The 26,654-nt window shown below is 38.5% G+C and overlaps 1 long non-coding RNA gene across 2 annotated transcripts in view; it reads right to left on the bottom strand.

The window, feature by feature from the left end:
• Positions 1–26,654, bottom strand: part of LOC138682379 (uncharacterized) — a 58,297-nt gene that overhangs the window by 15,406 nt on the left and 16,237 nt on the right. Inside the window, exons 2-3 of one of the 2 annotated variants that reach the window (XR_011322478.1) lie at positions 25,278–25,365; positions 20,852–20,936 (exon numbers count right to left, since the gene is read on the bottom strand). This is a non-coding gene — a long non-coding RNA (uncharacterized lncRNA). Of the gene's footprint in view, positions 1–20,790; positions 20,937–25,277; positions 25,366–26,654 lie in introns of those variants that run through there. The other variant, XR_011322477.1, reaches the window with a different exon arrangement.

Raw genomic sequence — 26,654 nt, 5'->3', positions numbered from 1 at the left:
GATGATGTAAGGAGGTCTGTTCAGAGGATGTTGTGAGGACAAACTTATTAATGCCTGTAAAGCACTTTGCCACTACAACCCAGTCCCTAGGTAAGACCTAATGAGGTCTAGGGAGGGGTAGCAATATTTTTATAAATTTTATTTGGCAATTCTGATTATCTTCATTGATATTTTGAGTTTTGGCAACATTTGAACAGTACTGATTGCCCAATATTCTCTTCTTCTTTCCTAGAGCCAGAAAACTAAAACAAAAAATCCCCAAACAAAACACAAACTACAAATGCACTAGGAAAGCCTGTCTGAGAAATGTTCTACCTTATGGAATGTATTTCAAATTAATTTCTACAGTCATTACTAATGTGGTTCAAAAGCATCACAAGAACTGTAGTGCACAGAAACTGCTCCAGCTTGTGGTTCTATATACACCTGTTTCTATGTACAGCCTATGGGGTAAGGGCAGTTACAATAGGAAAGAAACAGCAGAACTTTTCCATGCTTAGTTCTGGTTGTGGCACATATCAATGGCAGGTGTGGTGCATCTTATCTTTTATTTCACTTCATTCTTTCAAGCTACCTTTAACAGATACAAATAAAATAATCTTAATGACTGAAGTAAAAAATTGAAGACTATTTCCCTAGGGAGAATTGGTTATGCTGCTTTGTACTCCCTGATCCTACCTCCTTTAAAAACTATGAAAACTGACTAAAAACCTCATCACTCTTTTCACTTTTGCATCTGCTTTTCTAGAGAATGTTATTAGTATGCTCTCCAGCAAACATAACATGCCTGGGCTACCTGATACCACTGAAACTGCAAAACTACTTGCCCCAAATGACCAACCTGCCAAGGTGCAATTGCCAAATTGTGTACAGCTTTTGCAGTCCTTCTGTATCTGATCCAAATTAGTTACTGCATTTCAACAAAGAAAACAAGCAATGGCATTGCCATGGAACTGGTGCTGGCATATAAACATGGCTTTAACCTCTGCAAAACTTGAGCACTGCAGAATAGCATGAAGGGGGACAGCTGACTACAGTACCCCACTTCCCTCTCTTCGCCCCACTGCCCAAACAGACTTCTGCATTCAGTTGTGATATGCAGATAACCAAATGTGGAATTGGACCCACTGATCACAGCTATTTAGAGGGTGGAAAAACTACCAGGAATGCAACACTGTGTGTGAAGTTATAAAGAACTGCTCTGGTCTGAGTTTGTCTAATTCAAGGCAGATCCCTGACGACTCAGAATCTGGAGTTAAAAAGAAAATGTCTGTTCCAGCCAAAGGACAAACCTCAGTATCACTTTTGCTGTGAACTACAGTGGAAACAGACCTGAGACCTTCTTTTTGCAATAAGGAAGTGATATTAATGCTAGTGCATTATCAAAATTACAGTACCATTCATGTCCCTACTGTCCCACCCAATCCTAGTCACTGTTATCACTACAAATATTGAACAAATTAGCACATCCAAATCTAATTTTCCAGGTTCCTAACCAACTTTGGCACAGTGTGGCTGATTTTTTTCACAAATGACAGATGTTTTGCCTTAGATTTTGGTAGTGGGAGGGGTAATTCCAGAACCATCTGGATGAATCTGGCAAAATCTTTTGAAAACACTGATCTGGCTAAAAGCCAAAATATTTGGCTCCATCTATTGGATTAAAGTATTAATCTGAATTTTTTATTTATTTTTTTTTAACAATTTATATGTAGGCTCCTACCATTGAAAATTTTGACCTCTATATTTTTTAAGTAAAACCTAAAAACTTTTGTAAAGTTAGGCTGGCAAATCTATGCTTGCATGTCAAAGTATGGATTTAAAAGCCAATTTCAGATTCATTTCAATGAAAAAGCAGACAGAGACCCTCTAGAATAAGCTTTGCTTATAGACAGACACCATATCAGAGGCTCGTACATCCAGTTGTTCCCCCTCACTCCTACCTCTCTAACCTCAGGAACCCACTCGTGTGTTAATGAAAGACAGGAAGAAGGGAAAAAATTTGGCCCTAGCCAAATAATAAGCATCTGTTTTGCTTATTGCCTTAGCAATTCTTACTAACATTATACAGTAACACACTTCCCATGAGATTAAGATTTTAAGTGTTTTGCTTCCTAATAGTCTTTCATTTTCCACATAAACATTGTGTTAATGGATTAAAGCCTAATAAATAAGTTCTTCTGAATGCGATGATTAGTTAGTTATGAGTTACTTGGACCTTTTGGATGAGCAACATTTGCTGAAGTGAAAGGTCATCAAAATCCTGTGCTGTCTGTGCTGATCTCTGCTACAAGACCTGTGTTACAAGAGGCTCTTTTGGCAGAATTGTCAGTGGCAGATTACAATTTCATAAGTTTGCGGTAAAGCTGCAGAGTTCTCCCTAGCAAAGTACAGTATTTTTCTTATTCCTTCTTTGCAGAGACATTCAGCACCAGTCTAGGTGAGCTAAGTTCATAATTTCTATTCAAATTGTGATCACTTATCAATAGCTTTCCTGATCTCTACCACAACTGGGACATGGTCATGAAAGAGTAAGCTACTTCTATGCGGGAACTGTAGTCCCTGGTAGCAAAAGTTGGGAACAAGCTTCTGGCACAGGTCCATGCAGGCCAGCTAACTTGTGAAGACACTTTGGAGCCAGTATTGCTCATGACGTAGCTGGAGAAGGCTACAGCTGGATCATGTTGGACCATTTTTCCTACTCCAGAGTTGCCAGCAGCATGTGACACACCTCTTCCTTTCTGTCATGAGTCAAGCGCGTCTCCAAATCTGAATCAGTGCTGACCCTCAGCTTGACTAACTCTAGCAGACCTTTCTGTCTCCATCCCTTCTTGGCTACCTCACAACTTTGTCATGATGCTGCTGATAACAGCTGTCAGTATTTTGGGCTGACAAAATTATATGAGGACAGGCAGGCTGTCCCAAAATGCATCAGAAAGCATTTCATAAAAGCCTACTTTCAAAGGCATAAGCTCTGAAAGATGAGCATCACACAGTTTTTAAGAGTTGAGGTGGACACAGGTACTTGGCTTTCACAGAGAAGCCATTTGGATAGGTGAAGCGTATGATTTAGTTCACATGTCAAGCCTTAGCAATATATGGCTGCCCATCTATCAGTGTAGACATATCCTAAATATTAGGAGAATTCCACAAGCATTTGTCAAAAAAAAAAAAAAAAAGGCAAGTTAGTTTTCTAAATCATTGCATTCCTCTTCTGTCAACACTGGAAGGGATTGATTAAAGTTATTGAACAGAATATATCACGTAAATGCACTAAGTTCTGCCAAAGGCAGAATGATCAACATATTACACATGTTGGCTCATCCTTATTACTTGTTTTACAAGATAAACACCCATGACTTAAAGAATTTACCCTCTGTTTTTCATTCAGCAAAGGAGTCAGAGTAGTTACACATTTTCTATTGCTTTTAGATGTTCTGCCACCAAACAGCTAAGCATACCCACTGAATATAAGAATTACTTTGAACAACTTTGAACAAAGACAATAAAAATGCACTTTTCATGGAGAGTTATCTGTCACTCTCCTCAGTGCATAGAAATTAGAGTTGGAAAGAACTTTCAAGCCAATGAGCTTCTCTCCCTTACATCAATTAATCTAGACTCTTGCCCTTGCAAGATTTTCTTCTGCATTATATTTACTACCACTTTATCCAAAATGAGATAAAGACATCATAAATTACAAAGTTCTAGCACTTAGTCTGGTGGATAATTCCTGAAGTCTCCTATTGTCAGGAAGCTTTTCACAGATACTCTGCCAAAATGTCTGTGTTATTAATCATTAATCAGAATAGCAAATACTAGAAATAGAAACATAGCAAGCAAGCTTTTTTCCTTCTTTTACTATTTCTGTTGAAACTGCCAATGAATTGAGATCAAACTATTTTACAGATACTGATTCTTCCATAATCACTTGGGGGTCGTTACAAATCACAGTGCTTCTAATCAATAGCTCTAAGACACATATGAAAGCTGGCTCTCTTAGTAAAGTGCTTACAGAGTCCCAGGAAAGCTGGCTTTTCAGGTTGCCAGCAGCTTTTATGCTTTGCTCATTATCATCTTCATGTTACGGATACACCTACAAAGCATTTACAGCATTGGCATCCTGAATGTATAGGATGGAGCAGGGTGATGTGGTGGACAGGCACCAGCATTTGGGGTTGAATGGCACACACGCCTCAGAATGTCAGTACGTAAGATGGGCAAGGGTCACAGTGCTTATACCACCACACTGCCTGGGGTACAGGACTCAGTGGACCAGGTGCCAACCATAGGGTCCTGGAGGGGGACATATGACAAATATGAGGTGACAGTCGGAAAACTGTCATGCTCAGAGCATGCAACCAGACAGATCTGCACATGTGCATGGTAACTTGGCCTCTGAGTTAGCTCAGTAAGGGCCACCTGCAATTGCAAAGCAAAGTAACAGCATAGCTTGGAAGAGAATGCAGAGAGAAAATTTTTGACCGAAAGGCATCAGTGGGATTTTGGCTACGAGGTCCCAGGGGATCAGGATATCACCTGCCCAGGTTTTCAGCCTTTTCACTCTCTGAATTCAATCCACTGGAACATGCTGCTGTTTCATGCCTTTTACCTTTTAATTTACCCCATTCCCTTTAGTTATTTCTCTTACTCAATTCTTCACTTAGTTTGTGCACACATGGGTGCGCTTGATAGATTCTCATAAGCAATTCTGTTTGAGAAACCCAAGAAAGACAAAAAATTGTTTTTATCCCCTCTTATGCACACTACCCTGTAACCATGGCAGGAGTACAAAACAAAAAAAAAAAACTTCTTTAGTAGCTGAGAAAGCAGATCCAGATGCGAATACTAGCAAATTATTTGAGTGAGAAATTCCCATATTGAAACTCTTTCAAAGGTAGAATGGCCCTTGACACTTACTAGTTAATCTTAGTAACTTGTACTTAGTTGTTTCATATCAGCCTGTGCAGCTATTTCTGTAGATCCCCTGGCTTTCACTGCATGTGTTTAGTCTTTCCTTGTTGATAAATTCTCAGGCTGGTAACTGTCCTTCCCTCTTGCTGCTAGCTTCTCCCTATCCACATCAGCAGTAAAATATTAGAGTTCCTTATTGCACACTGAAAACAAACAAGCCTAGGATTTTACAAGACCATTTGATTTCTATTTATGATCCTAACATCCAAACACTCTATTGAAAATCTCAGTGTACAAGAACTCGTACTGATCCAACCTAAAATAGAGGGGAGAAAAAAACTGAGGGAGAAATATTTAGCAGAAAATGAAAGTTAGAAAACAGCAGAAGCCTGGTTTGTGAAAATTACAATGAAGTTTATTTCCTACCGTTCCATTTAAAATCTTTGGGTTTTACTAATAGAAACTGGAAAAGTAAATTCTTTAGCAGAAAGGTGGATGAGGGTGATTCTACAGAAAGACAAATTTTTTTGGTAGAAAAATTCAAGTGCACTTGTATTTTGTTATCCATCTAAACTGTACTCACAAAGACACACGGATTATTCCTTTTACTGTCCTGTCATTCCTGCGTTATGATCACAGTTGCACTCACAATACTCAAATTTCAAAATTACAGCCATTTCAAAACATGAATGACCTTCAGGGCTTTCCTTCATAGTGAAAACACAGCGTGGCCCAAATTACTACTGCTCTGAGCTTTTCCTGTCAGGTCCTCAGCAGACTTGTGGCCTGAGGAATAAGAGAGTGAATCTTTATCCGAAGACCTACAGTAACTTCAGAAGATTGTGTTCAACGTGAACTACCCACCTATCCCCTATATTTCTCTCGGGTCAGTACAATGTTACTCCTAGCCCCCCTTGAACAGAGAAGGCTCCCTGTCACATGTGCATCCAAACTTTACACATTTGGCCGAGCTTTACTCTTTGCTAAGCTGCTAAAACCTCAAGTTTTATCTCTTTTTAATCAAGTAGTGAAAGAGAGCTATCAGACAGAGGGCAGGGACCGATGGAAAGCTGGGACTTAAAAGGGGACTTTCTGATGGATATTGTTTACAGCTTTCAGGGCAATTTGGTTTCATCTCACTGCAGCAGGAAACATCCTCTGAGACAAAGATCTCCTCACCGCTGTCCTGGCAACACGGTGACAGCACCAGAGCACTGAATAGAGGCCCATGGAAATGTAACTCTAAAGGAAAAGGCTTATCATAACATATAATGTGTAATTACACCACTCTGGAAGAAAGCAAATTTTTATGCTTGAGTGAAATGCATAATCAATAATCAACAGGTCCTTTCAGCTCATAGCTCTCCATCCACACTGTGGTATTGAATAACAATGATGTTTCACTGCAGTAGCTCCAGGCAATGCTCTGAAATGCAGTTTGTTGACATAAATTCTTCTGTTAATCTTATTTTTCTGAGGATTAATGTATTTGCAGGTTTTCCTCAATATGAAATTAACTATACTTATGGTCTGTACTCAGGTTTCATATACAGGGTCTTCCTAAGTGTTAAATCTTGGAACATTTATGCATGTAAAAATAGCAAAAATAGGGCAAAAATTCTAATAAGCACTTGTCCTCTTTTGTACTAAGTGTGATTAGTCATTATGAGTTCTCATAAGCCCAGGATTATTTCAAAGCTAGGAAATTTAAACCATCCCTCTAGTTAGTAAAAACTCGTTTATTTGCTGATTTTTCAAAGTAGATAATACCTTTTCTCTTCATCAATAAAAGAATCAAAAATTAAAATTTGATCAGTTATAATCTTGACTATTAAAGCACAGCTAACATTGATTGGCATCAAGTGTCTGATGAACTGTTGCACAGTCAAGCGATTAAATCCTGGATTTAGCACTGATATTAGAGACCACCTTTTAAAATTCACATTTTGTATTTTGTATATTAATTTCTGTAGTGCTCCAGCCATAAAAAGATCTATAAAACTGAATATTTAACTTTTATATCACTCCTGCTTTTTTGTCATTTTTATATTTTTATCATTAACATCACACCACATAAAAATTAAGATAAATTAAGCACAGTAAATACTTCAAAACTAGTTAAAATTTGTTGCACATTATCTTTGTTTAGTATAAAATAGAACCTGTTGAAGCATATGCATCCTAGATGCATAAAAGGAATAACATAAAAAAGATGCCTGAATAAAACACTTGTTCAAATAAATGCAAAACTGTTCTCATTTATTTTGCAAATTTCTGTCAGAAGCATACACTGCCTAGGGTTTCTCACTTCTTATGTATTTGACCTTGGAGCTCAGGATGAGAACTCCTGAGTTGGTGGTTCCACAATAGTTCATCTATCTTTTTCATTGCACCACTTTAAGAAATAAATGGACTCAGTGCATGAGCAGTATGTTATCTAGAAATTCTCCAGAAGAAATCTTGCTTTGATTGTGAGGCAAGAAGCTTTTATAGTTCATACAGCTATTCTTAGCAATTGCATAGCAATTTCCATCTGCAGATCACCATAGAGATTAACTACTGATCTGTATCAATTTTCTCCATCCAAGTCTCCTCATGATTAATTGCTTCATAAAGAAGTTTCCTCAACATTCACTGCGATCACAAGCCAAGATACCTGATCCAGAGGCTTCCCTTAGAGGACGCCTCCCCGTGCTGAGCAGTCTCTCTGTCAGCATCAGGAGGTGAGCCCCTGAGATGGGCAATCCCAGCACACCCCTCTCAGGTCCTCAGTGCTCTGAAACAAGACCTCACACTGGGCAGCTAAGTCCCCCAATACTGTCTGTGTTGCCCGACTGACTGCCCCAAGTTTTATGAATGTGAATCTTTCTTACTTTCCCTGCATAATTTATACATAAACATTCTGCCCATGAAATAAAAAGAGCTCATCTGGGTGCCTATGCTCTCATAATTCATAACTTGAATAATATTAGCGTCAGGTTTGCTTTTTGTGAGCATTCATACAGAGAAGAAGCTCACTGGCAATGAAAAGAAGAGATCGGAACAACCAATAAAAGGAGCTGAATCAGATTATTTTTGTTGTATTGGCCCAGCGTATTGGATTGAGCGACCAAGCTTCTTTTACAAAGACACAGTTTATTGTCACACTACCAGCAATTTTCTTGCTACACTTGCAGTGCGGCTCCACAGAGGGAGGAGTATTATCCCAGTCTGCTCCCAGAGTCCCTTCCATCTCATGCTTGAAAGCGTTAAAGTTTTAATGCTACATTAAATGTCTTACAAAATGTCACTGGTTGCAGAGTACAGGTAATCCCATCCCCCCAGTAAAGCAGGGTGAAAGACCCCAGAGCCAGCTGGGCTCTCAGCAATGGACTCTAGTGTAATGACTAAGAATAAAATCCATACATATTATCTCATCTCTAGGCTGTAACAAAAATCTAATGCATCAAGAGAAATTACATCTTTTTTCCTTTAAAGGTGCGTATTCACTCTGTTAATTGAAGAGCAGACACTGGAAATAAACAGGTAATGGCTTCTTGCTGTAAATAATTTATTTGGCATTGTAACAAACATAACAGCCCTTTCTGCTCTCAGTCCACAGCTTTCCTTACCTAGCTACTACTGCTAGGCTAATTGTCTTTGCTTGCAAATATATTTGTATTATACGAGCCTTTCCATTAATGCTCTGAGATTAAATTTCATAAAATTAGATGTGTTTTTCAGTAACACTTGAAAATGTAGTACCTGAATTACAGCAATGGTTGCAACAGTGCAGCTGTAAACATGATACGTTGCCCTGAAAAGAGAGTCTGAAATTTTTTTATTGATCTTAAAATCTTCCATGTGGTTTAAAGTTAGTGTTACGATAGCAATAGCAAGATTCAGCAAAGAATTTCACCCCAAATCACTTCAGCATCTACAGCTAGTGCCAGAAAATGACCACAGTATATGCGGTTACCTAGATCAAGGTGAACCATAGTGCATATATAAACATACATACATATAAATGCACACAAATAAGAACTTTCTATTTTAAAATTGCTGCTCTTCAACTGATCTACTTTGTACTCTCTTAAGAAAACAGATAGGAGAGATGAAACAGTATCATATCTCCAGGATGCATTTAGAAAATATCTTTGCAGCTGAAAAAATGCAGTGTTATCTGCTAAATTAAGTGTGGCTCTTTCAAGGAGACAGTGGAGTTCCAGCTGCTGGAGAAAAGGAACATTTATTTAGGAGAGAAAAGAATGAGTGAAAATATGTTTATTGTATTACCCAGGGCCTTCTTCACTCATCTTTTCATATGTTTTCATGAGATCCTAGTGAAGAATTAGGAACCAGGGCACAGGGTGAAATCAGGAGCCCACCCAGCCCAGAACACAGTGCCTCGGAGGAAAACATGAAACAGGACGCTGTCTCCACTGTCCAATATTCCCTGCAGTACTTTGGTATTCAACCTGGTTGTTTTTCTTGCTTCCTGGTTTATTGAGGGCTATGAATACCATCTGCAACAGAAATCATAGTGCCCATCATGAACTGAAGGACCCCAAGCCCTCACCATGCACTCAGAGGCTGTCTGAACATGCTCCCCTACATGATGCCTCCCTGAGCCAGCTTCCCCTGCTCACTGCCTGACCACAACTCTCCAGCCATCGTTTTCCAGCTGTTCTGACACTTTTTTGTTGTGCAACTTCAGATGCAAGAGCAACAGTTATTGTTGAAAAAGGAAAGAGTAGAAAAGTCACAAGTATTATTATGAAACAATAATCCTGTCAAGAGCAATCTGAACATTCAGCATCACCAACCACAAAGCCCCTATCAAACCTCTGTTGGAGTACAACCCTGTTTCTGAGCCCAGAAAACAGTATTTTTCATCAGCTGAATTATTTCATAGGAAACATGAATGCAAATATGACATTAGTTAGTGAAGCGTATTTGGTGACAGCCTTACAGCTGTGTAGAAGAGTCATGTAACGTAACATTTTTTCAATTGTTCCAATTATTGCTCCCAGATATTGAAAACTGCTGGTTTGCACCTGGAAAATAACCAAAGCTGGAAGACATCTCTATTACCATACTAACTTTTTTTTTTTCCTCATTTTTAGAATAGATTTCAGGATTTAGATCAATTACAGTGGAAACCAAATCCTTGTGTGTCCCCCAAAAGCTACACATGTAGCAACAGCACTCAAGGGCACACATGCACCCTGAGTGAATAAAATGCTTTACCCTGGTCTGCAAGCTCATGCTAATGAAGACTCCTTCAAGATCCTTGAGTGCTGCTCTGCTGATATTCCCAAAAGAGGTACTAACTTTGGTCATTTTTCATGGACTGAATCACGCAACTCCAATCACCTCTTCTTTCTCTTTCTCTGTCATCTATAGAAAAATCCTTGAAGCTATCTATCCCTAATCACACTGATTATAATTCAGTTCCAAATTAGTGATTAAAAAACAATACAAGGACTGGAACAGGACAGAATGCTGGCCCAGAAAACCATAAATCTATGAAAAATAGCACTGCTCAACAGCTGTCCAGATTTAATTTTAGGATAAACAGTAGAACATATCACCTCTTGTTCTGCCTAGCATTGATTTAATAGTTGCAGTACTAATTTAAATCATTTAATTTGCAGAACTTTTAGGTCCATCATCTGTTCCCACAGCTCAGTCAATACCACGGCTCAGCTCACACAAGAAATTGATCTGCAGGCCACTCTTTACAAGACAGATTAATTTTTGTCAATTGATTGATTGGCCTCTGTGCACTACACATACTAATTTTGGACTATTTAAAGCTCATAAGGCTTTATATAGGGATTCATTGATTTCACAGAGTAATAAAATGATGAATGGGTGTTCAGCCAAGAGCAGACAACTGATGCAAGCTCAAGGAGAGAGACCAAAATAATCCCCACAGAGTGGAAAGTGCGGAGTTGCAATGCCCCCTCTGTTTCTGTTCAGATTTTCCCCGGATGGTTGGTGGTTCACTCTTCCAACCCATGCTGACCAAAGCAATACTTAGGACATCTCCAGGCACTTCTACCACATGTGTGCCTCAGGGGTGCTCTGCTGCCTCCCAGCCCTAATGTTCAGATAAACATCTCCTGGTTTAAACACAGCTGCAAAAGCCAGCCTGTCCCTGGCTCCATCATAGAGGGTAACAATGGACTCATTTTTTACAGTCTTTGCTTCTGCCTCTCTTATCTCTTAGTGGGGCATATTGAAGCTTTTGATCACTCTTTGTTAATGCTCTAAAAAGTCACGTATCCTTCCTGGAGATCAACTTCAGTATTATCATTATTTGCCTATGATTTCAGATACAAATGAATGCAATACACATGCCCAAAGGTAACCAAAATAACATTTTTCCTGATAAAATATAATGTCTTTAAAAGCATTTTCATGTGAAGAAATTAAGACATTTCTGGTGTTTGAGAAGGTTTTGTATTCATTCAGTTATCTCCTAAAATTTCCCAGTTGACTGAAGAACTGATCTCACCATCCATTTTTGTGTAGTCAGCCCTATCACAACACAGCTGGGACACACAAATCTGAACTTTTACTACAGTGCTTTTTCCAGGTAGGGTTTAAGGTGTTAACAAAATCTCTGGTATATATAGCACTGCTGACAATCTAGTCACTGCAGGATACCAGCTGAGACCACCTTCCTTCTGCAATTGCAGCTCAGTTTTCCAGTATGGATGGAGGACTGTTTTCCAGAGGGTGAGACTCATTTAGATCTTATTTCTCTTATCAGTCTGCTGTATTCAATGTCTTTCAGCTTACAATGTTAAGATGTGTGAATTACATCTTCAGTTTAGTCTTTGTACCTTGGCGGTATTGAGTCTTATAAACTGAAACAGGTAATAACAATGATTCTCTTCAGCATTCCACAGTATTTTATATTACAAAATCTGGATGCCTAGAAAATAAGAACCATCACAAATAAATAACAAACATATGAATCTGGAATATCAACCAGCACCTGGACACATGAAGTATGTCGACCAGAGGAAAACCATCCAGCTCATTCTCTGTTGGAATCTGCAGAATTATATTGGCTCAAGGAACCTGAACCAAAGCCTCTTTCTTTCTGCAGGTTATAGTGTCAGGATTTATTTTCAGACAGTCTGTTAAGTACTTTGTATGCTCCCCACAAAAATCTCCTTGGAAAAGAAGATTTCTCTCTATATATAGTTCTTATAAGCACGGCTGATTCATGCAGGTCTCCACAATACGCTGCTTTCAATTTTGTCTTGTTGCCATACCATATGTTTTTTGAACTACCACTTCAGCCCACTCCAAATTCCATCAGATGGCTTCAAAGGCAATGATAAATGGCCACGAAGGAAAGCACTTCAGCACAAAGTCTGTTCTGAGCTACACTTTGTAAATGATCAGTAACTCTTTTGATTTCATTGCAGTTACTCTGATTTCTACACCAGCATAACTATCTGGCTCTTCATTTTCCTCTTCCATCAGAGATATGTATACATTTTGTATTTAGAGATTTTGTCATGCTGAAAAATAAATCTTCCACACAACTTCCTGCTGGTTGGAATGCATTTGAAATGGAACTTATTAATTGGCATGCCATTGGACTATAGCCTTTCCAATTAGGAAATCTTTGGAACTTCAACTAAACTGTTAATTGATGTTACTGCCCTCAAATTACCAGATTTTGTAGATACAAATAAAAAGGAAAAATACGGAAGATCCAGAATTAATAAATAATAGCAGCAGGTTTTCATTTTTCAGACTGGCGTTTGTATCCTTTTAGGACAACTATACTATACTGGCTGAGTGCCCCAGGAATATATGTGTGCTTTTTTATTTTATTAATGATTATGTTGTCTTTGTGTGCTCTGAAATAAGGATACTTTCTCAAACATGGCTGTACAACCAAGTATTAACAGGACTCCTGGGTCTGCCTCAGAACCTGGAGCTAGAATTTCTTAAAGCCTGCCAAAAAGGAATGTTTTTCAACCTCTTCCTATACAAAAACCTTTCTGAAGACACAAGAAAAAATAAAATCTATCAGCTGTCTTCTGCAGCATCAGCATCATGGTACTCATTTACAAGCAAGTAAAAATAAATTTTCTGTTCTAGTTTATCAGGTTTACTTTTACCCATCTTGTTTATTTGCTGGTTGCATGCATAGGAAAGTGTGTATGCAGCTGTAGTTGCACATTTGCAAATACTTCACAGGCTGTTTTTTCATGTCTTACAGAAACACAGCCACAGCCAAAAGGTGCTGAAGCCCAAGTGTTATTATGCTGGGAGGCAGCTACGAGGTACAGACCTGGAAGCCCAGAAGTTCCACTGTTGCAGTGCCACTATGCAGACCCTCCTTTATATGTATTTGGGAGGGGAGCAAGGAGAGTTGAAGGCAGCTGCCGCTTCTTTCAACACATCAGAGGAATTTGTGAATCCTACCATCATATGCTGTTAGTCCTGCTTAGTTCCCTGTTGTTGAGAAAGAGAGAAGGTAAGGCTGGGACCCAGCAGGATAAGCCCAGCAGGTTGATCTGCCTGCTCTCACTACTGCTCACTCTAGAGGAATTCTTGCCCTGGGTGGCAGGCTGGCATTCCTGCCCCTAACAGGCTGCAATGTACACAGGTGCCCACTCTGTCTTTGCTCTGCTTGGGTATCTGGTCCTGAGCAGGAAGGGGTTTTGCCAGGATGCTATAATCATGCATTTACCCGGGTCTTTCCTGCTCTCTTCCAGAATCTGACAGTCTCTAGCTAGGAGGGGGAAGAGGTTATGAGCTGTAGTTAGACCTCTTATGACTCACACCTAATTTAGGTGCAACTACAACTAAAGGATCTAAAGTCATGGGAACAGTAAGACCTGTACAGTCCAAGGAGAGAAAACAGAGTGGTATCTAAATTGTACATTTCTAACAGTTAATCTGCTTCTCACCAGGATGCTTGTCAAGTTCTTGAGAGAGAGACTGACATACACATAACAGACCTGAAGCATTAGCCTGGCTCAAGATCCCATTACAAGAGCCTTCATCCTTCAAGAAATCAAATGGTGAAGATCTGCTGCGTGAGGGCTGCAGTCTGCCCACCCCGGCAGAGAGCAGTAGTGACATCCCCCTTTGCAGGGTGGTGGCCAAAGGAGGAATTCAGGGGTACCCACTGCAAAGCATGAGGGAGCAGAGATCTCTGCAGAAACCATCCCCCTTTGCACAGGAAAAGAGGCACCAGCCCTGTCAGAATCCTTGATGTACAAGAGTCACGGGAGATACTCATTTAACCCTTCCTCTTGATAAAGCAGCAGTAAGAGAAAAGAGCGGGGGATTTAGGGAAAACCAAGGAGGTAGACAGTGGATATGGGTCATGAAGGTCCAACATGGTGAAGACTTCTTTAATTGCATATATGTGCTTTTAAATTAATTTTATAGAATATATTAAAATTAATTTAGCATATAGACTCTAATTGTGCATCAGGGTTGTCGTGATTCTCATACCTAACTCAAAAACATAGCACTATACCAGCTACTAGGAAGACAATTAACTCTATCCCAGCTGAAACCAGGACAGTATATGTACAAATAGCTCAGTATCCTGCTGGGAAACTGTCTGAAGAGATTGGAGCAAAGGCAATATTGTGGTTCCCACCACAGGGCTTGGAGAAAGCTATGCTCTCCCATCCTGGCTTTGCCTCTTGGCCTCTCCAATCCTGTGAATATAGTTCCCTACTTTAAAAGGAGGATATTTAATTATAGCTGGGTATTTTAAGTTCAGGAGAGAGGAAGGAGGGGAGAAGCAAACAGTTTTAAAGATAAAACAATGCCCTTTTGTTTATTTTTTCTTTTATATGGGAATTCTACTGCCTTGCTCTTATTTACTCTTACTCTAATTTAAAGTGACATCTGTGTTTAAAACAAACAAGCAAAAAAGAATTTGTATGTACTATCAAACACTGAGAAAATAGAAAAAATGTTGACTAATAGGACCTTCTCAAAATACTGTCACAGATAGGGTAGTTGCCTGGGACTCAGAGATTCTGTGTTTTGCACCTACTCATATCACTGTTTTGCCACTGAGACACACAGAAGTTGAGATAGCATTACTGGCCTATTTCATGAATTGCTTGGAGACCAATGGATGAAAAGCAGATAAGAGCAGGAATATAATTAAATAAGGATCCAGCATTTTTCTTGTTCCCTTCCCCAGCTCTCACACCAGCATGATTTGGCATTAGGCAAATAGAGAGGATTATTCACTCTAAATCCCTAGTTAGACAGAATAAATCAACAGCTGCAAGCCATATGATAAAACCACGTCCCCTATAGCAAGTATTACCTTTGAGACAGATGTACATTTCTGGTTGGAGATCCACTGCATGCAGCCCGTTCCTCAGCAGGTTGGGTTGCCTTCAGACCACTTAAGGCAGCAATTACTAGCATATAGTTTGCAGACAGTATCCTGGGAGACCCTCCAGGCTTGCTCATGCCATGGGAAATAATGTATTGAAATTGAGGCTGACAGAAAAACACCATATCATCTGTGGCGTACTATGGGTTACATGCTGGTGATCATGGGTATAGGTGTAGAATGTGTGGAAAGGTAAGGGCAGAACAAATGCTCTCCATGGAAAGCTCTCCTATTCAGTGTCAAAATGAAGAGCACATGAGTCTGTGCTGCTCCACTGCATCATTCCCAAAATATCTGTCCTTTATACAGGCCTATGCAGAAAAACATGCAATGGGGCTGGGGATTTCCTTTTAGTAGGGACTGAAGTTCAGATTTAACATTTTAATTTCAAAACCTGTAAAACTGCTATTAATTGAAATGTTTATATTATAGTATGGCCAACAAGTGGAAATTCTGCAGAAAAGTTCACAGCTTTTTTCCTTTATTTTTTCTAATGAAATTACTGCAAGTAGTTGGCTGTATGAAACCTTCCTTAATCATTTCAATAGCATGCCACAACAGAATTTACTCTGCTGAAATCCACAAGACTGTGGATTTGGATACTGCTTCATAAATAGCATGACCTGAAGTTAGATAACTTTCAAAGTGGGCAAAAATGTCTTTCTTGGGCACAAACCTGTAGCATTGGGGAGTTACAAGCTGGGAACGTAACAGAGACTATTTCACAAGCCTCGTTATATAGTTGCTATTGCAGAATCATAAAACTATATATTAAAAATTTATCTGGATGGCTTTATTCTACTTTCCTTTCACCTCTCCTATAAATGCATCAGAAGCAGACACAATAAAAAAGGAGGAATATTTATCACCTTCATTCCTTTAACAAGATCTGGACATCAGCCTTTTCTAATAAAATTACAATAGAAGTGTGATTAAGTCCCAAGATATAAAATGATGGAAACAGTACAGAAATTTAAAGCTATGTCATTAATAATTGATATTTGCACAGTGCTGGACCAGATAAGATGGGGAGAACTTAAGGTCTCAGAACTTAAACCTGCATTTTATCCAGAATTCATTTCCTCTACTCATATTCTCAGCAACTACATGGCTATTTCTCTACAGTTGAGAGGCTTTGTTAGCCAATCTACAAATGTCTCTTGTATTGAAAAAGTGAAAATGGGCAGCTTTCCATACTAATAACATAGTAAAGAACTGAAAAAGCTGCAGAGCAGGCTTTATATTGTCAAAGGTGTTACGAGGATAACATCAAAAGTTGGGATGAATAAAAATTACAATTGAGGATACAGGAGAACCAAAATACACTGTCATTGTATTAAAAAGTACCTTCCCTAATGCAGTTTTCAAAGACATTTACAGGATTGTGGGTTGGCAGCTAAATTTTGAAGATACAGTATTAAATAGGAGCAGTAATAGAAGAGTTGCTTTTTTAAAAATTTTAAATAAATCCTATATTTCAGGGGTTTTCAGGTAAAAATAAGAATACATTATAACTCATCACTAATCACTAGATTGGCATCTGTTTCTCACCAAAATATAGTATGTCTAGGTTATCACTTAACCTCTAAAAATGAGATGTAACAAAGACTAAATAAATTTGATCATGCTGGGAAGATATCAGAAAAATATATACTGGAATTTTTTTTTTTTTTTCAGACACTCAGGTAATGAACATTTCATGCCCACATGTGATAATGCTTTTTCTGACATGATTTTTTAAATATATAGCCTACAGGGCTGTAACAGACCTCTAAAGTCAAAGGAAGGTTAAATTCTTGGGTGTCTTTAGTTTCTGACAGTAACAGCTGGTATATCTCCACACTGAAAGCCCATTCATCTGGTCCATATTTAGAAGCTAACAAACAGATGTCAACATCTGAGTTAGTTATCTAGACTCCCTTCAGTATCAGAGGGGAGAAACTGGCATTCCTAAAGGGCAATTCATTCAGTATTTTAGACTTCTACTTCAGGAGGAGAGGAATCATCCCATAAAGGTGCTGCTTTGTCAGTGAGGATAACCTGGACAAGGAGCTCAGAGCTGATGTATACATGACAGATATCTCAAGTCAGAGGAGATGAATTCTACCATAAACCTGTATGTCCAACATCTTACTAGTACAGGAGGCTCATAATAAATTCTTCTTAGGGGGAACATTTGCAGCTGGCAAGGAGTCCAACAGACAGCGTTTATGTACAGATATTATTCTCCCAGAGAGAGAAAAGTAAGTAGGCCAAAGATCAGCTATGTGCATTACACATCTCGCTGCACTGTGCTATTCCTATCTAACTTTTCACAAAACTTCATTCAAGGTCTTCTGGGACTACAGTCTTCATTTTGGGCTGAAATAGCTGTTCAATAAAGATAGGAGGCATCTGTGATTCTGAGCAAATATATGCTTTGGCTCAGAGGCACCAGAGTTCTGGGATGCTGAAAAGCAGCACGTCATTGGCTTCTGAATCTGGCAGGTGTCACTCCTGAAGGAATCTAAAAGAAATCCTGAGAGCCTGCTGGCTTTGATAGGCAGAGGTTCACAGGTGCACTAAAGCTGCCTCTTGGGTTCGGCTTACAGGAGGTGACAGACAGTGAACTGTAGACAAGAAGAGAAAGGCCTCCTTTGGGAAAAGCCTTCTGAGAGCGTTTTCATCAATGCAGAGCATGGATCTTCTCTACATTTCAATCCCACTGCTTATTATTCTATGGAACTTTCTTGCCAAAAATAACCTCAAAAGGGTCAGAAGCTAAGCCAAAGGTCCATCTAAGCATGGCTAACATTTACTTGTTCACAAAGTTTTCAAAAACATGCACATTACCAGCCGGGCTCTGACAGCAGAACTTCAGCATATGGAAAAGAAAATCCGCTTTTTCAAACTAAAAATAAACATGAGCTGTTCTGCTGCTTAACTTAACTGCCAGCATTTCTGAGTCTTCCTTTTGCATTCTGTAAACCCATATCTTAAATTTAGAATAAGGGTGATGGACAAATCAGGCTGGAGAAAAAGGGAGGTCCCACATCTCAGCCTCAACTTTGCCTCGCATAGTTTCAGAAAGCAGGCACCAGCCAGTGCTTTTCTTGTGTGTAAATATGGGATATAGGCAGCACTAAACTGAATGTAAAGTATCCCTGCAGTCACATGGCCAGTTTCCTGCACTGTGAGGAGAGAACTTGTACTGCTCTAGAAAGTGCTAACAAAATAACGGATGTTCCCTTAGCTTCTCCCCAGTAAAGCCCTGCTTTGTGAACACAGCTGAAAACCTGGGATCTTCATAAACCTCACCTGAAGTACAAGGGATGAGTATAGTACAAGCCCTCTGTTACAGTCTTTATTTTTGGAACACACTCTTCCAGCAGAAAAAAAGCAATATAGGAAGGCAGTAGAAAATACTAAAGCCTTTGATTTTGAAACAATCTGTATGGAAAAGGACACTTTTCTCATGTGCTGTAGTTTGTTTCTATCAGAATGGTTTTTTTTACAGATGGATGCGCTTACTGAGCTGGACCACCCAGGAACTCATGACAGATGACAGAGGAGAAGCCAAAAGCCTTGACTTTAATTTCTCAATGCTAACCGTGAGCTTCACAAATGGAGGTAGCACATTCATGAGGAGCAGAAGGGGTCTCCTCCGTGAATGTCCAGCAGTCAGTTTTCCCTCCAGAGGCTGCATAAGTGGTGCTCCAAAGGACTGTGCAAATGCGGAGCTAAACACCACAACCAAGGAGACGGGATATTCCACATTGTTGCACAACAAAGGACATGCTCTATTTACATTTTATTTCATCTCACTGCTTGGAAGATGAAAGTAATTTTTCTAATAGCAAATCTTTGTGTGGTGACATTTTTTACCTAATGAAGGCTGGAGCAGCACTGCCCATCATGAAATTACAGAATAGGAAAGTTTTGAGATGCAAAAATCAATTCAGAATGTTAGTCAGATTTCAGCAGCAAAAATAAAATGAAAAAAAAGTTATATTTTCTGAAACATTGTATATATTTATAACATTCTTTCCATTGTGACAGGACTGTGGCCAAAGCATTTTTCATAGCAACCCCTGTTGCCTCAGAGACAGTAACATCAGAAAAGTAGAGTTAGATCCCTATAATATTCATGGAATTATTTTATTTCTTAGTCCCTTAAAACTATCTCTAACTACTTAACCAGTAATCATCTCTGAAAACAGCTAGAAAATATGTTTGCATATTTTGACAATGTAATTATGTTTATATTTAAAAGTCATCATTAATAATGCTTCTGATTTTTTAAGTATTATGTTAAATGAAGAAACTAAATTATTGTAGAGTATTTCAGTTTTACCAACATAAATTAAGAAAAATACAATATCTCTAAGAAGTAGTTCTGGAAATAATTTTGGCAATTAAAAAAAAATTGCTTCCTTAATCATCACAGATTGCCTTCATCAACTTGAAAGTAGGGTGCTTCTGTCACAGTAGATTATTTTATGTTAAATGCACATGTATGCAAAAACACACAACTAATTCCAATATAAAAATTATTTTCAGCCTTTCTCTGTACGCAGATTAATACATAATTTCTGCAGAAACATTTGAAGCATCTAAAGAACAGCAGGACATACTTTGCTTTCATCCAAAACATTTTATAACTGTCATTTGTGAATACTTAAAATCACTCAGAGTGGGAGGGGAAATTCTTTCACTGGCTGTAATGGTGGATGAAAAATTTATGTGCTTCAGGGAAAAGGAAATAGTTCTAATATGCAATAAGTCATCTGAGGACAAGGGCAGGGGAGAGCAGGGGGCTGTTTGTTGTTGAACATTTCCTGGAAGACAGCATCTATAAACAAGCTATGTCTACTAATAACTAAAAACACAGAAATTGCAAAGTTGGAAAGAGTGAAAAAAACTCTTCAGTGTTCAGACACAGAGTTCATCTGATATTGGGCAAATACAATCAACTGTTAATTTTGTGCCATTTTCTAAAGTGTAGCAAGTGGCACTTCTTGCAGTGAATCCAGGCTCCTCAAAATCTATAAAAGGCCTTTCTTCCAGAACACAAATAAGGTATTTCAAAGAGAGATGACACTACCCGGAAGAAAACACATTGTTTAAAGCAACAGTGGTCCATATCATAGAAGTGAAATCCCTGTGCCCAGAGCAAATACAGAAGTGCCACTGCTAGAGAATAACTGCATAATTTCAGTTGGAAAGAGGCTCTGGGTATCTCTGGTCCAACCCCCTCACTCTAAGCAGGACCAGCCTTAATGTTAGATCTGGCTTCAAGGTGGGAACACATTTCTCAGGGCCATCCCTGTTTCAGGTGTGAATGTCACCAAGGATGGAGATTCTCTTTCCTCTCTGGGCAAACAGTTCTCATTTAAATGTCAATTGTGCGTAGTTCTATGTATGTGCACATCTCAGTAAAAGAGAAAATACAATGCTTCTGGAAAAGCAGAGCAGTACCATAGTTATAACTATAAACAGGGTGAAGCTCAGGTGCTGGGATGTCTTGGCAGGCATCTGTAGGAAGCTGAATTGCCAGTCGTGGCTTACCTTGGCAATGAAAGTCTCTGGCTTTATTCGGTCTTCTGCCTTTCCGAAGAGCACTGCATGTTCCGTATTTCTCTGTGCTGGAGACCTGGGGGAAAAAAAAATAAAAAAATCTATCAGATGAGCAGGCTTAGCATTTAATGAGGGGTTGGTGGGCAGCAACCTTCTTTTAATTAATGTAATATTAATATGTAAATTAGCAAACTGCTTAACAAGAAAATCCAAATAAAGCTTAATCAGCTTGTGCATATAAATCATTTCCTATTATACAGTCTACTCAGTCCTTGAAGGCTAATGTTAAACAAAGGGAGAGCTCTCTGCAGAATTTCTAAAATGACAGGTGCTTCCAGTTCCAGGTACAACAGACTAGTTGCTATTTTATGCCCCCGCTGTGCTGAAAACCAGCAAGGTTGATCCAAAGAGCAAATGGGAACATTTATGAAGACAAGCCAAATAAAAAACTTTTACCAGAATAGCGGGTAAAGAAATAGTTACAATGACTGGCAAGAGCATTCCAACTCAAGTGCTATTTTTTACTTCATTAGACAATAGGGAAATGGAATAAATGGTGTGTAAATTAAGTACACTTATTTTAGAAAATTAATTATAAAAATCACTTTCAAATGGGGCTATAGGTATGTGGAGGCTTATCTGATTGGGAGAGTGGAGACAAAAACACTGAGATCATTCATGAATCCCATTAGATTTAATTAAATTAAGACTGTGAACAAATATGCCAGGAAGAATGTAGAGATTTTGGCTTCTGTCCCAGTTATTTTCTTGGGGGCTTTCCTCTAAGGCATTATTTGTGTATCTCTTCTGCTGACTGAACTTTTTCAAAGTCAAGTTTTCTGGTGACCCTATGCCCTAATATTTACTATAAAAGAAAGAATAAGCTCATGCGCAACTGATAAAAATGATAAAGCTGCAGCATTTATTTTTGTGCTCGATTTTAGAAGGTTAACAGAAAATACTTAACCTTGAGACAGATGGTGGGGGGGATGAAGGAGGGTGAGTTTTTTTCTGCTTTAGAGTGAAACACAATTTAAGGTGACTCCTTCTTCCAGTGCCAATTACCTTTTATTCCACCCTCTGAGGGTTACCTCTCACTGGTTGTAAAACACCTCCAGTGGTAATTTTGTTAATATGTAAACCTCCTTTGGGTACATCTTGCCTTAGAAATTTTAAAAATAGGAAATACTATTCAGATCGTACACTCATACTCCAGCCCAGTCGAGTTCATTGTATTTTATCCAGTAATTCCTGAACACAGCTTAACAGACTGGAGCTGAATTTAAGACTATAGACAGCCATCAATTTGTAATTAATAGCCTTTTAAGATGAAGAAACTACCAGATATCTCAGATGCTGTTTCAGGGTCTCATTACTCTCACCGATAACATTATTTGCACTTCTTCACTTCTTGATCCTTTATTTATTACACAATTGAGGAGGGGAAAAACAACATTTTGTTTGAGCCAAAAGGTTACACAAGTCGTTCTGGAATCCCTGGCTAAGTTATAGCTCAACTTTCTGTCACGCTCATACAGAGTGGACTGTAAGCCTTCAGTTAGCTTTTACTTTCAACATAATACTACCTGACGGAGCAATCCAAGAAACGGTGAGGAAGAATGTTTAGTTCTAAATATATTTTTTTAATAATATGTGAGCTGATAAAACTCTCATGTCACTACAGAGAAAGGTGCAAGAAATCTTAAAATGGACAATTTTCTTCTTCCCAAGACATAATTTATACTGTGAAGCATGAGGGCTAACTGCTTTGTCGAATTCATATTAATTTGTTTTAGTATGATGATATCATTATTCATATCAAATATATTAATAAGTCAAACCTTTGGATGTTGTATTTGATAGTGCTAAAATTCTGAGACAGCTGTATGGGCTGTGGGGAATAAAACAACCCATTGACTCCAAACCTTTTCCATTAGATAACCAGAATAATATGTTCACAATATGCTTCCTTTATAAAAAATGATGACATGATAATCTTGTTTTTAATTCTGCGCTCACCCAGATGTGAGCACACAACAGAGGATAATATGGAAAACTATTTATGTTCCCTTTTATGAGCTCAGCTTTGTATCTAATTGAGTGATGCCATCCCACGGGTAACAAAGATACAAACATCATCAGACATCCTGAAATTCCCAGAATGCAGTTGTTTACTGGATAGTAGCTTATTTTGTTTTACTAGCTTGTAAAAAATACCAATACCCTCCCAACAGGCTATCCTAATCAAGATTCATTGAGTTTCAGTTTAAATTAAGAAGAATTAGCATTCCCTGTTTTTTAGATTTATTCTGAAAACAACATTTGAATGAGCAACCTACGGAGCTGCATATGTAAGATATGTCAGAAATGTGCTTGGAATCTGTACCCTTCAGCAATGAGATATACCCATTTCTCTTAACCTGTGCCTGGCATGTTTTCTGTGTGACACTCAACAAAAACAATACAGCACAGTGACCCAAAAAATCTCCTCAGTCCTGAGGGAGTGGGGGAGTTAGAAGAGGTGGAGGTTCTCTTTGAAAATTTTTTTATTAGAAAAGGCCATGATGAGGTGGACACAGGTTTCCAGGACACCTGCTGTTACCGCTTAGTATATCTAAAAATTGGTAAGAACTACAACAAATATTTCATAATACTTAATTTACAAAGGCATTTTCACGGAAAGTGGTCATATTTGAGTATCTTCCCCTGCAATTCTGTAAACAGTTCAAGGTACAATCAGATTAACTTGATAGAACACGTGGTGTAATTCAGTTTGTGCTCACACAGCAACTATTTTTGCCTTCAAAATGTGTGTTCTTTCTCCCTCATTGATTGTTTTAGGGCAGCAATCTGGAATATTCTCAGTCTTTCTTTGCCAGGAAGCACAAGTCTCTACTAAAAGTTGATTTATTCTTCCGCCTTTGACCTACTTCTGTAGATCATTTTTTCTGTGTTTGTTCTGTGCTCCTGACAGGAAAATTACTTGTTTGTATGTAGTACGCAGCAGAACAACAAAGCCAGGCCAGTGCAGACCCTGCACACTGGCAATTGTGCTGAACAAAGTGACATATTCAAAGGGTGTTTTGGCCAATACTGTCCTTTATGGGTGGTTGGGAAATAAGGAAGTGAAAAAGGGAAGAATTAGACTAGGATTTAATTAGTGCCAGCATCCAATATTTAAATACAGAATATTTCTATTCGATCAAACACCTGAGCTCAGGTGAGGTTGGTATTTCACAAGACAAATTTACTCTTGTCTAGTTGTCAGCATGGGGCCCAACAGAAACAGGTTTGTGACTGCAGGCAGGATAGACAGAGACAGCTTCAAAAACAGAAGGTGCAGGAATCTATTCTACTGCCCCTTCACACTGTCAAAGAACAGAAAGTGTAGCTCGGTGCACCACACATGCCATTCAAGGTCATGGGATCTTCTATGCTACAGCTGACATTAGGAAATTGCACTCTGAAATGGGTTAGAAATGTGGTAAAATATGTGCTGGAGGTCACTGCTTTCATTATGTGGGAAAGTTCACAGGGTGCTTTGAGCACAGAACTGGGAAAACTATATTTATCTGTTCCCTTGTAAATAGCCAGTAAATAACAAGGTCCTTACCTGCACACAGAGGCATATTTAGCACAAGCAGTTCCTAACTATCAGATTATGGACAATATTTCTGATTCTCTGTAACGTTTAGCTTCACAGTAAAAACTGATGCATGGATACATCCAGAGTCTTTACGATACTTGTTTTCTCTTGTTGCTTTTTAATTTGAAGTCCACATATACAGTGTTCAGCTTGCCACAAATGCCACAAAAATTGGCATTTCTAATTTTCCTTAGAAAGCATAGTGTAGACTGCAATTTGCAAGTTCTATGTACTTCTACGACTACAGCAGAAGATGCATTCAACAAAGCAGTGTTAGGGCTTCATAAAGATCAAGCTGATTTTAACAGCAGAAAACCCCTTCCTTGTCACCAGACTGATCTCCAAATACTCAAAAACCTCTTCATAGGAAAGAAAAATGCCAGATGCTTTCTCAAGAGCAGCATTTGAGTATTTGCTGTTCATGACACTAAATATTTATGATTTTTGAAAGATTTGCTGGAAAATAATAGTTGTCGGCCTGAGCAAGTTTCCATATCAACTGCTTGCATCACTGAGATGCTTCCTGTTTTATATTTTGGTCACTCACTTGACTTTAAATAGAGGATTGTTTCACAAATCACTGATTTATGCTTGAAGCACGTTGGTAAAGCATTGAACAACATCATTTGCCAGGCAGTCTATATTCTCTAGAGATACAAGACTGACTGAAGAGGTATTGAGAGAAACCAATTAAGAAGCAAAAAGTAGTGTTTGGTACTGCATGTTCACGAGCTGTCAGTGAGCTGCTGTATCAGCACAAGAAGGGCTTACCCGAGATGGAGGGCAGCATATGGTCCCAGCTGTTCTGCAGTACACAGTCTCTCAAGATCCTGGTCTTACTGCTCCAGCGCAGATTTGTCTGAAAACAGCAGTTAAAAAAAACATGATCCAGAAATATTTAACCCTCTTTTGCCTTAGCACTTAATTGCAAATGACCTGGTTCTAAAAGCAAAGAACTCATCAGTAAGTATTTTAGCACTAGACAATGTGATGGGATTGGGCCATGGCAGAATGAAAATAAAGCAAAGGGATAACTGTTTAAAAAAATACATTATTAACGAGATAAATTTAAATACCCAGTACACTGGAATCAGAAAAAGCACTCATTAACATAAAAAAAAGGGAATTAAAAGAGCTATTAATTTGCCATGAAATCAAGAAATGTAATGTTTAGCAGTGGTGTTATTTCATTTTTATAGTTTATCTTCTGCGTCTTTTTAAATATAGTTCATTTGTATTAGTGTAGTCAGTTTTGAGGCTGTAAACATTTTTCAGCTAAACTTTATTAATAATTTATTATTAGAAAAAGACATCTAAAATTTCCAAAGCCACCTCAATAGCTGAGATACCTAGTGACACTAATTTTAATGAAGAAAAAAATTCCAGCCTTACAAAATACAGCTATACTTTTCAAAATTAGATTGTGAATTTGGACATATTGTTAAATTAGGCTGTAGCTTTATGGAAATGTTAATAAGTTGCAGCAATATTTTTATCCTCAGTATTGTTAACAGTATCAATGCATAGCTGTAGCAAAGGTTCAACTGGCACTAGCATATAAAATCTCTGGGGTGTTTAACTTTATGAAGTCATTACGTATGGATTGATTTTTTTTCCTGCAAATTTTCCACCAAATTGATTTTTTTAATAATTTTTAGTACTGTGCATTTTAACAGACTTGCATTTTCTGATAGACTATGCCATTTCTGCCAGTTATTTCTGAACCAGGAAAATAAAATAAGAACAATTGCCCTGAACTGAGGCAGCTTTAAACCGAAGGTTTGGTGAGTGTATGTATTGATAAAAATCAAGTGTAAAGATTTTTGCGTAGAAACTCAAAACCCATCCCTTGGCTGGGATTTTGGTTTGGACTAAATCTTCTTGAGCCATCCCCCTTCTTGCCCCTTTGGCAAGACAGCTGCTGCTGAAAGTTATGGATCTTCTTCTGTAGAAGGAACATTTACACAGACTAGGAACCCTCAGCCTGGAAAAGCTCAAGAAACATGCTACAAAGAGCTGGTCACCACGAGTGGCATGGAGGGAGCAAAGCAGGAGAAACACACTGGATCTTCCAAAACAGGAATGAGGGAGCATCTAGCAAAACTAGCAAAGAGCAGATTCAAAATAACTACACTTCTTCATATCATG

This window comes from Haliaeetus albicilla, chromosome 27, assembly GCF_947461875.1.
Source record: "Haliaeetus albicilla chromosome 27, bHalAlb1.1, whole genome shotgun sequence".
Taxonomy (NCBI): Eukaryota; Metazoa; Chordata; class Aves; order Accipitriformes; family Accipitridae; genus Haliaeetus; species Haliaeetus albicilla.
Note: the sequence above shows the minus strand (reverse complement) of the source record. Positions and strands in the feature narration are given on the sequence as shown.